Source organism: Genypterus blacodes, unplaced genomic scaffold (assembly GCF_046128005.1).
Source record: "Genypterus blacodes isolate CSIRO-AG114 ecotype Tasmania unplaced genomic scaffold, CSIRO-AGI_Gbla_v1 ptg000039l_1, whole genome shotgun sequence".
Taxonomy (NCBI): Eukaryota; Metazoa; Chordata; class Actinopteri; order Ophidiiformes; family Ophidiidae; genus Genypterus; species Genypterus blacodes.
In genome coordinates this window covers 7,980,554-7,992,350 of record NW_027466852.1, presented here as the reverse complement: position 1 = coordinate 7,992,350, position 11,797 = coordinate 7,980,554, and the positions used below count along the sequence as shown (strand labels likewise).

The 11,797-nt window shown below is 46.8% G+C and overlaps 19 non-coding genes and 6 pseudogenes across 19 annotated transcripts; all 25 read right to left on the bottom strand.

The window, feature by feature from the left end:
* Positions 1-89: 89 nt before the first annotated feature.
* Positions 90-208, bottom strand: LOC142998942 (5S ribosomal RNA). The gene has a single exon (XR_012963227.1). It is a non-coding gene; the product is annotated as a 5S ribosomal RNA (ribosomal RNA).
* Positions 209-453: 245 nt separating this feature from the next.
* On the bottom strand, positions 454-572 carry LOC142997315 (5S ribosomal RNA). The gene has a single exon (XR_012962046.1). It is a non-coding gene; the product is annotated as a 5S ribosomal RNA (ribosomal RNA).
* A 245-nt stretch (positions 573-817) lies between these two features.
* LOC142997436 (5S ribosomal RNA) lies at positions 818-936 on the bottom strand. The gene has a single exon (XR_012962162.1). It is a non-coding gene; the product is annotated as a 5S ribosomal RNA (ribosomal RNA).
* Positions 937-1,396: 460 nt separating this feature from the next.
* LOC142997660 (5S ribosomal RNA) lies at positions 1,397-1,515 on the bottom strand. Its single transcript, XR_012962375.1, has one exon. It is a non-coding gene; the product is annotated as a 5S ribosomal RNA (ribosomal RNA).
* A 245-nt stretch (positions 1,516-1,760) lies between these two features.
* LOC142997685 (5S ribosomal RNA) lies at positions 1,761-1,879 on the bottom strand. Its single transcript, XR_012962399.1, has one exon. It is a non-coding gene; the product is annotated as a 5S ribosomal RNA (ribosomal RNA).
* Positions 1,880-2,324: 445 nt separating this feature from the next.
* On the bottom strand, positions 2,325-2,443 carry LOC142997631 (5S ribosomal RNA). The gene has a single exon (XR_012962347.1). It is a non-coding gene; the product is annotated as a 5S ribosomal RNA (ribosomal RNA).
* Positions 2,444-2,688: 245 nt separating this feature from the next.
* On the bottom strand, positions 2,689-2,807 carry LOC142997531 (5S ribosomal RNA). Its single transcript, XR_012962253.1, has one exon. It is a non-coding gene; the product is annotated as a 5S ribosomal RNA (ribosomal RNA).
* A 460-nt stretch (positions 2,808-3,267) lies between these two features.
* On the bottom strand, positions 3,268-3,386 carry LOC142998184 (5S ribosomal RNA; annotated as a pseudogene).
* A 245-nt stretch (positions 3,387-3,631) lies between these two features.
* On the bottom strand, positions 3,632-3,750 carry LOC142998684 (5S ribosomal RNA). The gene has a single exon (XR_012962983.1). It is a non-coding gene; the product is annotated as a 5S ribosomal RNA (ribosomal RNA).
* A 245-nt stretch (positions 3,751-3,995) lies between these two features.
* Positions 3,996-4,114, bottom strand: LOC142998173 (5S ribosomal RNA; annotated as a pseudogene).
* A 445-nt stretch (positions 4,115-4,559) lies between these two features.
* LOC142998941 (5S ribosomal RNA) lies at positions 4,560-4,678 on the bottom strand. The gene has a single exon (XR_012963226.1). It is a non-coding gene; the product is annotated as a 5S ribosomal RNA (ribosomal RNA).
* A 245-nt stretch (positions 4,679-4,923) lies between these two features.
* Positions 4,924-5,042, bottom strand: LOC142998683 (5S ribosomal RNA). Its single transcript, XR_012962982.1, has one exon. It is a non-coding gene; the product is annotated as a 5S ribosomal RNA (ribosomal RNA).
* A 460-nt stretch (positions 5,043-5,502) lies between these two features.
* LOC142998940 (5S ribosomal RNA) lies at positions 5,503-5,621 on the bottom strand. Its single transcript, XR_012963225.1, has one exon. It is a non-coding gene; the product is annotated as a 5S ribosomal RNA (ribosomal RNA).
* Positions 5,622-5,866: 245 nt separating this feature from the next.
* LOC142998779 (5S ribosomal RNA) lies at positions 5,867-5,985 on the bottom strand. Its single transcript, XR_012963073.1, has one exon. It is a non-coding gene; the product is annotated as a 5S ribosomal RNA (ribosomal RNA).
* A 245-nt stretch (positions 5,986-6,230) lies between these two features.
* Positions 6,231-6,349, bottom strand: LOC142998811 (5S ribosomal RNA). The gene has a single exon (XR_012963102.1). It is a non-coding gene; the product is annotated as a 5S ribosomal RNA (ribosomal RNA).
* A 445-nt stretch (positions 6,350-6,794) lies between these two features.
* LOC142998397 (5S ribosomal RNA) lies at positions 6,795-6,909 on the bottom strand (annotated as a pseudogene).
* A 458-nt stretch (positions 6,910-7,367) lies between these two features.
* Positions 7,368-7,486, bottom strand: LOC142998198 (5S ribosomal RNA; annotated as a pseudogene).
* Positions 7,487-7,731: 245 nt separating this feature from the next.
* Positions 7,732-7,850, bottom strand: LOC142998244 (5S ribosomal RNA; annotated as a pseudogene).
* Positions 7,851-8,294: 444 nt separating this feature from the next.
* Positions 8,295-8,413, bottom strand: LOC142998052 (5S ribosomal RNA; annotated as a pseudogene).
* A 457-nt stretch (positions 8,414-8,870) lies between these two features.
* Positions 8,871-8,989, bottom strand: LOC142997087 (5S ribosomal RNA). The gene has a single exon (XR_012961825.1). It is a non-coding gene; the product is annotated as a 5S ribosomal RNA (ribosomal RNA).
* A 462-nt stretch (positions 8,990-9,451) lies between these two features.
* LOC142997340 (5S ribosomal RNA) lies at positions 9,452-9,570 on the bottom strand. Its single transcript, XR_012962069.1, has one exon. It is a non-coding gene; the product is annotated as a 5S ribosomal RNA (ribosomal RNA).
* Positions 9,571-9,815: 245 nt separating this feature from the next.
* On the bottom strand, positions 9,816-9,934 carry LOC142997898 (5S ribosomal RNA). The gene has a single exon (XR_012962603.1). It is a non-coding gene; the product is annotated as a 5S ribosomal RNA (ribosomal RNA).
* Positions 9,935-10,394: 460 nt separating this feature from the next.
* Positions 10,395-10,513, bottom strand: LOC142998755 (5S ribosomal RNA). Its single transcript, XR_012963051.1, has one exon. It is a non-coding gene; the product is annotated as a 5S ribosomal RNA (ribosomal RNA).
* Positions 10,514-10,758: 245 nt separating this feature from the next.
* Positions 10,759-10,877, bottom strand: LOC142997497 (5S ribosomal RNA). Its single transcript, XR_012962221.1, has one exon. It is a non-coding gene; the product is annotated as a 5S ribosomal RNA (ribosomal RNA).
* A 445-nt stretch (positions 10,878-11,322) lies between these two features.
* LOC142997920 (5S ribosomal RNA) lies at positions 11,323-11,441 on the bottom strand. The gene has a single exon (XR_012962623.1). It is a non-coding gene; the product is annotated as a 5S ribosomal RNA (ribosomal RNA).
* Between the last annotated feature and the right edge of the window lie 356 nt (positions 11,442-11,797).

Genomic DNA, 11,797 nt, shown 5'->3' with positions numbered 1-11,797 from the left:
TATTCACCTGAGGGACATTGGGTGTTGACAGAGGGAGTGAAACATGAGGGAGGAGGACCAGGTGAGGCCCGCTGCTCAGACGGCCAAAATGCTTACGGCACCGGGTATTCCCAGGCGGTCTCCCATCCAAGTACTAACCTGGCCCGACGCTGCTTAGCTTCCGAGATCAGACGAGATCGGGCGTGTTCAGAGTGGTCTGGCCGTAAACGAGGAGAGGAGCCACACAGAGGCTCTTTATAGGTGAGACAGACCCAGTTCAAGTCACCGTGTACGCATGACTACACTCAAGTTCATGTATATCACAATTTACATGATGCCTTCATCAGAAGAACACTAACATTTCAGATAAGATAAGATACAACTTTGTTCTCCCGAGGGAAATTGCGTGTTCACAGAGGGAGTGAAACATGAGGGAGGAGGACCAGGTGAGGCCTGCTGCTCAGACGGCCAAAATGCTTACGGTACCGGGTATTCCCAGGCGGTCTCCCATCCAAGTACTAACCTGGCCCGACGCTGCTTAGCTTCCGAGATCAGACGAGATCGGGCGTGTTCAGAGTGGTCTGGCCGTAAACGAGGAGAGGAGCCACACAGAGGCTCTTTATAGGTGAGACAGACCCAGTTCAAGTCACCGTGTACGCATGACTACACTCAAGTTCATGTATATCACAATTTACATGATGCCTTCATCAGAAGAACACTAACATTTCAGATAAGATAAGATACAACTTTATTCTCCCGAGGGAAATTGCGTGTTGACAGAGGGAGTGAAACATGAGGGAGGAGGACCAGGTGAGGCCTGCTGCTCAGAGGGCCAAAATGCTTACGGCACCGGGTATTCCCAGGCGGTCCCCCATTCAAGTACTAACCTGGCCCGACGCTGATTAGCTTCCGAGATCAGACGAGATCGGGCATGTTCAGAGTGGTATGGCCGTAAACGAAGAGAGCAGCCACACAGAGGCTCTTTATAGGTGAGACAGACCCAGTTCAAGTCACCGTGTACACATGACTACACTCAAGTTCATGTATATCACAATTTACATGATGCCTTTATCAGAAACACACATTTCTGGAAAATGAAGTCTTACCTATTGAAACTGATAATCATCACATAGAACATACAGAGGGACCACTTACATCTCTTTCGCTCACTTTCATCCTCATCATCATCATCATCATCATCATCATCGTCACACAGTGGCTCGTGTACTTCACTCCTCATGTGCATTCAATCATCTCATATTATGCCCATGTGCAATACTCATTTTCTGAATGTATGCTTTCATATAAGATAAGATAAGATACAACTTTATTCTCCTGAGGGACATATGGTGTTGACAGAGGGAGTGAAACATGAGGGAGGAGGACCAGGTGAGGCCTGCTGCTCAGAGGGCCAAAATGCGTACGGCACCGGTTATTCCCAGGCGGTCTCCCATCCAAGTACTAACCTGGCCCGACGCTGATTAGCTTCCGAGATCAGACGAGATCGGGCGTGTTCAGAGTGGTATGGCCGTAAACGAGGAGAGCAGCCACACAGAGGCTCTTTATAGGTGAGACAGACCCAGTTCAAGTCACCGTGTACACATGACTACACTCAAGTTCATGTATATCACAATTTACATGATGCCTTCATCAGAAGAACACTAACATTTCAGATAAGATAAGATACAACTTTGTTCTCCCGAGGGAAATTGCGTGTTCACAGAGGGAGTGAAACATGAGGGAGGAGGACCAGGTGAGGCCTGCTGCTCAGAGGGCCAAAACGCTTACTGCACCGGGTATTCCCAGGCGGTCTCCCATCCAAGTACTAACTTGGCCCGACGCTGCTTAGCTTCCGAGATCAGACGAGATCGGGCGTGTTCAGAGTGGTATGGCCGTAAACGAGGAGAGCAGCCACACAGAGGCTCTTTATAGGTGAGACAGACCCAGTTCAAGTCACCGTGTACACATGACTACACTCAAGTTCATGTATATCACAATTTACATGATGCCTTTATCAGAAACACACATTTCTGGATAATGAAGTCTTACCTAATGAAACTGATAATCATCACATAGAACATACAGAGGGACCACTTACATCTCTGACGCTCACTTTCATCCTCATCATCATCATTGTCACACAGTGGCTCGTGTACTTCACTCCTCATGTGCATTCAATCATCTCATATTATGCCCATGTGCCATTCTCATTTTCTGAATGTATGCTTTCATATAAGATAAGATAAGATACAACTTTATTCTCATGAGGGACATATGGTGTTGACAGAGGGAGTGAAACATGAGGGAGGAGGACCAGGTGAGGCCTGCTGCTCAGAGGGCCAAAATGCTTACGGCACCGGTTATTCCCAGGCGGTCTCCCATCCAAGTACTAACCTGGCCCGACGCTGATTAGCTTCCGAGATCAGACGAGATCGGGCGTGTTCAGAGTGGTCTGGCCGTAAACGAGGAGAGCAGCCACACAGAGGCTCTTTATAGGTGAGACAGACCCAGTTCAAGTCACCGTGTACACATGACTACACTCAAGTTCATGTATATCACAATTTACATGATGCCTTCATCAGAAGAACACTAACATTTCAGATAAGATAAGATACAACTTTGTTCTCCCGAGGGAAATTGCGTGTTCACAGAGGGAGTGAAACATGAGGGAGGAGGACCAGGTGAGGCCTGCTGCTCAGAGGGCCAAAACGCTTACTGCACCGGGTATTCCCAGGCGGTCTCCCATCCAAGTACTAACCTGGCCCGACGCTGCTTAGCTTCCGAGATCAGACGAGATCGGGCGTGTTCAGAGTGGCATGGCCGTAAACGAGGAGAGCAGCCACACAGAGGCTCTTTATAGGTGAGACAGACCCAGTTCAAGTCACCGTGTACACATGACTACACTCAAGTTCATGTATATCACAATTTACATGATGCCTTTATCAGAAACACACATTTCTGGATAATGAAGTCTTACCTAATGAAACTGATAATCATCACATAGAACATACAGAGGGACCACTTACATCTCTGGCGCTCACTTTTATCCTCATCATCATCATCATCATCATCATCATCGTCACACAGTGGCTCGTGTACTTCACTCCTCATGTGCATTCAATCATCTCATATTATGCCCATGTGCAATACTCATTTTCTGAATGTATGCTTTCATATAAGATAAGATAAGATACAACTTTATTCTCCTGAGGGACATTGGGTGTTGACAGAGGGTGTGAAACATGAGGGAGGAGGACCAGGTGAGGCCTGCTGCTCAGAGGGCCAAAATGCTTACTGCACCGGGTATTCCCAGGCGGTCTCCAATCCAAGTACTAACCTGGCCCGATGCTGCTTAGCTTCCGAGATCAGACGAGATCAGGCGTGTTCAGAGTGGTATGGCCGTAAACGAGGAGAGGAGCCACACAGAGGCTGTTTATAGGTGAGACAGACCCAGTTCAAGTCACCGTGTACGCATGACTACACTCAAGTTCATGTCTATCACAATTTACATGATGCCTTCTTCAGAAGAACACTAACATTTCAGATAAGATAAGATACAACTTTATTCTCCCGAGGGAAATTGCGTGTTCACAGAGGGAGTGAAACATGAGGGAGGAGGACCAGGTGAGGCCTTCTGCTCAGACGGCCAAAATGCTTACGGCACCGGGTATTCCCAGGCGGTCTCCCATCCAAGTACTAACCTGGCCCGACGCTGCTTAGCTTCCGAGATCAGACGAGATCGGGCGTGTTCAGAGTGGTATGGCCGTAAACGAGGAGAGCAGCCACACAGAGGCTCTTTATAGGTGAGACAGACCCAGTTCAAGTCACCGTGTACACATGACTACACTCAAGTTCATGTATATCACAATTTACATGATGCCTTCATCAGAAGAACACTAACATTTCAGATAAGATAAGATACAACTTTGTTCTCCCGAGAGAAATTGCGTGTTCACAGAGGGAGTGAAACATGAGGGAGGCGGACCAGGTGAGGCCTGCTGCTCAGAGGGCCAAAATGCTTACTGCACCGGGTATTCCCAGGCGGTCTCCCATCCAAGTACTAACCTGGCCCGACGCTGCTTAGCTTACGAGATCAGACGAGATTGGGCGGTTTCAGAGTGGTATGGCCGCAAACGTGGAAGGCAGCCACACAGAGGCTCTTTATAGGTGAGACAGACCCAGTTCAAGTCACCGTGTACACATGACTACACTCAAGTTCATGTATATCACAATTTACATGATGCCTTTATCAGAAACACACAATTCTGGATAATGAAGTCTTACCTAATGAAACTGATAATCATCACATAGAACATACAGAGGGACCACTTACATCTCTGACGCTCACTTTCATCCTCATCATCATCATTGTCACACAGTGGCTCGTGTACTTCACTCCTCATGTGCATTCAATCATCTCATATTATGCCCATGTGCAATACTCATTTTCTGAATGTATGCTTTCATATAAGATAAGATAAGATACAACTTTATTCTCCTGAGGGACATTGGGTGTTGACAGAGGGAGTGAAACATGAGGGAGGAGGACCAGGTGAGGCCTGCTGCTCAGACGGCCAAAATGCTTACGGCACCGGGTATTCCCAGGCGGTCTCCCATCCAAGTACTAACCTGGCCCGACGCTGCTTAGCTTCCGAGATCAGACGAGATCGGGCGTGTTCAGAGTGGTCTGGCCGTAAACGAGGAGAGGAGCCACACAGAGGCTCTTTATAGGTGAGACAGACCCAGTTCAAGTCACCATGTACGCATGACTTCACTCAAGTTCATGTATATCACAATTTACATGATGCCTTCATCAGAAGAACACTAACATTTCAGATAAGATAAGATACAACTTTGTTCTCCCGAGGGAAATTGCGTGTTCACAGAGGGAGTGAAACATGAGGGAGGAGGACCAGGTGAGGCCTGCTGCTCAGACGGCCAAAATGCTTACGGCACCGGGTATTCCCAGGCGGTCTCCCATCCAAGTACTAACCTGGCCCGACGCTGCTTAGCTTCCGAGATCAGACGAGATCGGGCGTGTTCAGAGTGGTATGGCCGTAAACGAGGAGAGCAGCCACACAGAGGCTCTTTATAGGTGAGACAGACCCAGTTCAAGTCACCGTGTACACATGACTACAGTCAAGTTCATGTATATCACAATTTACATGATGCCTTTATCAGAAACACACATTTCTGGATAATGAAGTCTTACCTAATGAAACTGATAATCATCACATAGAACATACAGAGGGACCACTTACATCTCTGGCGCTCACTTTCATCCTCATCATCATGATCATCATCATCATCATCATCACACAGTGGCTCGTGTACTTCACTCCTCATGTGCATTCAATCATCTCATATTATGCCCATGTGCAATACTCATTTTCTGAATGTATGCTTTCATATAAGATAAGATAAGATACAACTTTATTATGCTGAGGGACATTGGGTGTTGACAGAGGGAGTGAAACATGAGGGAGGAGGACCAGGTGAGGCCTGCTGCTCAGAGGGCCAAAATGCTTACGGCACCGGGTATTCCCAGGCGGTCTCCCATCCAAGTACTAACCTGGCCCGACGCTGCTTAGCTTCCGAGATCAGACGAGATCGGGCGTGTTCAGAGTGGTCTGGCCGTAAACGAGGAGAAGAGCCACACAGAGGCTCTTTATAGGTGAGACAGACCCAGTTCAAGTCACCGTGTACGCATGACTACACTCAAGTTCATGTATATCACAATTTACATGATGCCTTCATCAGAAGAACACTAACATTTCAGATAAGATAAGATACAACTTTGTTCTCCCGAGGGAAATTGCGTGTTCACAGAGGGAGTGAAACATGAGGGAGGAGGACCAGGTGAGGCCTGCTGCTCAGACGGCCAAAATGCTTACGGCACCGGGTATTCCCAGGCGGTCTCCCATCCAAGTACTAACCTGGCCCGACACTGCTTAGCTTCCGAGATCAGACGAGATCGGGCGTGTTCAGAGTGGTCTGGCCGTAAACGAGGAGAGGAGCCACACAGAGGCTCTTTATAGGTGAGACAGACCCAGTTCAAGTCACCGTGTACGCATGACTACACTCAAGTTCATGTATATCACAATTTACATGATGCCTTCATCAGAAGAACACTAACATTTCAGATAAGATAAGATACAACTTTATTCTCCCGAGGGAAATTGCGTGTTGACAGAGGGAGTGAAACATGAGGGAGGAGGACCAGGTGAGGCCTGCTGCTCAGAGGGCCAAAATGCTTACGGCACCGGGTATTCCCAGGCGGTCTCCCATCCAAGTACTAACCTGGCCCGACGCTGCTTAGCTTCCGAGATCAGACGAGATCAGGCGTGTTCAGAGTGGTATGGCCGTAAACGAGGAGAGCAGCCACACAGAGGCTCTTTATAGGTGAGACAGACCCAGTTCAAGTCACCGTGTACACATGACTACACTCAAGTTCATGTATATCACAATTTACATGATGCCTTTATCAGAAACACACATTTCTGGATAATGAAGTCTTACCTATTGAAACTGATAATCATCACATAGAACATACAGAGGGACCACTGACATCTCTGACGCTCACTTTCATCCTCATCATCATCATTGTCACACAGTGGCTCGTGTACTTCACTCCTCATGTGCATTCAATCATCTCATATTATGCCCATGTGCAATACTCATTTTCTGAATGTATGATTTCATATAAGATAAGATAAGATACAACTTTATTCTCCTGATGGACATTGGGTGTTGACAGAGGGAGTGAAACATGAGGGAGGAGGACCAGGTGAGGCCTGCTGCTCAGAGGGCCAAACTGCTTACTGCACCGGGTATTCCCAGGCGGTCTCCCATCCAAGTACTAACCTGGCCCGACGCTGATAAGATTCTGAGATCAGACGAGAGCGTGTTCAGAGTGGTATGGCCGTAAACGAGGAGAGCAGCCACACAGAGGCTCTTTATAGGTGAGACAGACCCAGTTCAAGTCACCGTGTACACATGACTACACTCAAGTTCATGTATATCACAATTTACATGATGCCTTCATCAGAAACACACATTTCTGGATAATGAAGTCTTACCTAATGAAACTGATAATTATCACATAGAATATAAAGAGGGACCACTAACATCTCTGACGCTCACTTTCATCATCATCATCATCATCATCATCATCATCATCATCGTCACACAGTGGCTCGTGTACTTCACTTCTCATGTGCATTCAATCTTCTCATATTATGCCCTTGTGCAATACTTATTTTCTGAATGTATGCTTTCATATGAGATAAGATACAACTTTATTCTCCCGAGGGAAATTGCGTGTTCACAGAGGGAGTGAAACATGAGGGAGGAGGACCAGGTGAGGCCTGCTGCTCAGAGGGCCAAAATGCTTACTGCACCGGGTATTCCCAGGCGGTCTCCCATCCAAGTACTAACCTGGCCCGAAGCTGATTAGCTTCCGAGATCAGACGAGATCGGGCATGTTCAGAGTGGTCTGGCCGTAAACGAGGAGAGGAGCCACACAGAGGCTCTTTATAGGTGAGACAGACCCAGTTCAAGTCACCGTGTACGCACGACTACACTCAAGTTCATGTCTATCACATTTTACATGATGCCTTCTTCAGAAGAACACTAACATTTCAGATAAGATAAGATACAACTTTATTTTCCCGAGGGAAATTGCGTGTTCACAGAGGGAGTGAAACATGAGGGAGGAGGACCAGGTGAAGCCTGCTGCTCAGAGGGCCAAAATGCTTACTGCACCGGGTATTCCCAGGCGGTCTCCCATCCAAGTACTAACCTGGCCCGAAGCTGCTTAGCATCCGAGATCAGACGAGATCAGGCATGTTCAGAGTGGTATGGCCATAAACGAGGAGAGCAGCCACACAGAGGCTCTTTATAGGTGAGACAGACCCAGTTCAAGTCACCGTGTACACATGACTACACTCAAGTTCATGTATATCACAATTTACATGATGCCTTTATCAGAAACACCAGTTCTGGATAATGAAGTCTTACCTAATGAAACTGATAATCATCACATAGAATATACAGAGGGACCACTTACATCTCTGACGCTCACTTTCATCCTCATCATCATCATTGTCACACAGTGGCTTGTGTACTTCACTCCTCATGTGCATTCAATCATCTCATATTATGCCCATGTGCAATACTCATTTTCTGAATGTATGCTTTCATATAAGATAAGATAAGATACAACTTTGTTCTTTCGAGGGAAATTGCGTGTTCACAGAGGGAGTGAAACATGAGGGAGGAGGACCAGGTGAGGCCTGCTGCTCAGAGGGCCAAAATGCTTACTGCACCGGGTATTCCCAGGCGGTCTCCCATCCAAGTACTAACCTGGCCCGACGCTGCTAAGTTTCCGAGATCAGACGAGATCGGGCGTGTTCAGAGTGGTATGGCCGTAAACGAGGAGAGCAGCCACACCGAGGCTCTTTTTAGGTGAGACAGACCCAGTTCAAGTCACCGTGTACACATGACTACACTCAAGTTCACGTATATCACAATTTACATGATGCCTTCATCAGAAACACACATTTCTGGATAATGAAGTCTTACCTAATGAAACTGATAATCATCACATAGAACATACAGAGGGACCACTTACATCTCTGGCGCTCACTTTCATCATAATCATCATCATCATCATCATCATCGTCACACAGTGGCTCGTGTACTTCACTCCTCATGTGCATTCAATCATCTCATATTATGCCCATGTGCAATACTCATTTTCTGAATGTATGCTTTCATATAAGATAAGAGAAGATGCAACTTTATTTTCCTGAGGGACATTGGGTGTTGACAGAGGGAGTGAAACATGAGGGAGGAGGACCAGGTGAGGCTTGCTGCTCAGAGGGCCAAAATGCTTACGGCACCGGGTATTCCCAGGCGGTCTCCCATCTAAGTACTAACCTGGCCCGACGCTGCTTAGCTTCCGAGATCAGACGAGATCAGGCGTGTTCAGAGTGGTATGGCCGTAAACGAGGAGAGCAGCCACACAGAGGCCCTTTATAGGTGAGACAGACCCAGTTCAAGTCACCGTGTACACATGACTACACTCAAGTTCATGTATATCACAATTTACATGATGCCTTCATCAGAAACACACATTTCTGGATAATGAAGTCTTACCTAATGAAACTGATAATCATCACATAGAACATAAAGAGGGACCACTAACATTTCTGACGCTCACTTTCATCATCATCATCATCATCATCATCATCATCATCATCGTCACACAGTGGCTCGTGTACTTCACTTCTCATGTGTATTCAATCTTCTCATATTATGACCATGTGCAATACTCATTTTCTGAATGTATGATTTCATATAAGATAAGAAAAGATACAACTTTATTCTCCCGAGGGACATTGGGTGTTGACAGAGGGAGTGAAACATGAGGGAGGAGGACCAGGTGAGGCCTGCTGCTCAGAGGGCCAAATGCTTACTGCACCGGGTATTCCCAGGCGGTCTCCCATCCAAGTACTAACCTGGCCCGACGCTGCTTAGCTTCCGAGATCAGATGAGATCAGGCGTGTTCAGAGTGGTATGGCCGTAAACGAGGAAAGCAGCCACACAGAGGCTCTTTATAGGTGAGACAGGCCCAGTTCAAGTCACCGTGTACGCATGACTACACTCAAGTTCATGTATATCACAATTTACATGATGCCTTCATCAGAAGAACACTAACATTTCAGATAAGATAAGATACAACTTTATTCTCCCGAGGGAAATTGCGTGTTCACAGAGGGAGTGAAACATAAGGGAGGAGGACCAGGTGAGGCCTGCTGCTCAGAGGGCCAAAACTCTAACTGCACCGGGTATTCCCAGGCGGTCTCCCATCCAAGTACTAACCTGGCCCGACGCTGCTTAGCTTCCGAGATCAGACGAGATCGGGCGTGTTCAGAGTGGTATGGCCGTAAACGAGGAGAGCAGCCACACAGAGGCTCTTTTTAGGTGAGACAGACCCAGTTCAAGTCACCGTGTACACATGACTACACTCAAGTTCATGTATATCACAATTTACATGATGCCTTCATCAGAAACACACATTTCTGGAAAATGAAGTCTTACCTAATGAAACTGATAATCATCACATAGAACATACAGAGGGACCACTTACATCTCTGGCGCTCACTTTCATCCTCATCATCATCATCATCATCATCATCATCGTCACACAGTGGCTCGTGTACTTCACTCCTCATGTGCATTCAATCATCTCATATTATGCCCATGTGCAATACTCATTTTCTGAATGTATGCTTTCATATAAGATAAGATAAGATACAACTTTATTCTCCTGAGGGACATTGGGTGTTGACAGAGGGAGTGAAACATGAGGGAGGAGGACCAGGTGAGGCCTGCTGCTCAGAGGGCCAAAATGCTTACGGCACCGGGTATTCCCAGGCGGTCTCCCATCCAAGTACTAACCTGGCCCGACACTGATTAGCTTCCGAGATCAGACGAGATCGGGCGTGTTCAGAGTGGTATGGCCGTAAACGAGGAGAGCAGCCACACAGAGGCTCTTTATAGGTGAGACAGACCCAGTTCAAGTCACCGTGTACACATGACTACACTCAAGTTCATGTATATCACAATTTACATGATGCCTTCATCAGAAGAACACTAACATTTCAGATAAGATAAGATACAACTTTGTTCTCCCGAGGGAAATTGCGTGTTCACAGAGGGAGTGAAACATGAGGGAGGAGGACCAGGTGAGGCCTGCTGCTCAGAGGGCCAAAATCCTTACTGCACCGGGTATTCCCAGGCGGTCTCCCATCCAAGTACTAACCTGGCCCAACGCTGCTTAGCTTCCGAGATCAGACGAGATCGGGCGTGTTCAGAGTGGTATGGCCGTAAACGAGGAGAGCAGCCACACAGAGGCTCTTTATAGGTGAGACAGACCCAGTTCAAGTCACCATGTACACATGACTACACTCAAGTTCATGTATATCACAATTTACATGATGCCTTTATCAGAAACACACATTTCTGGATAATGAAGTCTTACCTAATGAAACTGATAATCATCACATAGAACATACAGAGGGACCACTTACATCTCTGACGCTCACTTTCATCCTCATCATCATCATTGTCACACAGTGGCTCGTGTACTTCACTCCTCATGTGCATTCAATAATCTCATATTATGCCCATGTGCAATACTCATTTTCTGAATGTATGCTTTCATATAAGATAAGATAAGATACAACTTTATTCTCCTGAGGGACATTGGGTGTTGACAGAGGGAGTGAAACATGAGGGAGGAGGACCAGGTGAGGCCTGCTGCTCAGTGGGCCAAAAAGCTTACTGCACCGGGTATTCCCAGGAGGTCTCCCATCCAAGTACTAACTTCGCCCGACGCTGCTTAGCTTCCGAGATCAGACGAGATCGGGCGTGTTCAGAGTGGTATGGCCGTAAACGAGGAGAGCAGCTACACAGAGGCTCTTTTTAGGTGAGACAGACCCAGTTCAAGTCACCGTGTACACATGACTACACTCAAGTTCATGTATATCACAATTTACATGATGCCTTCATCAGAAACACACATTTCTGGATAATGAAGTCTTACCTAATGAAACTGATAATCATCACATAGAACATACAGAGGGACCACTTACATCTCTGGCGCTCACTTTCATCCTCATCATCATCATTGTCACACAGTGGATCGTGTTCTTCACTTCTCATGTGCATTCAATCTTCTCGTATTATGACCATGTGCAATACTCATTTTCTGAATGTATGCTTTCATATAAGATAAGATAAGATACAACTT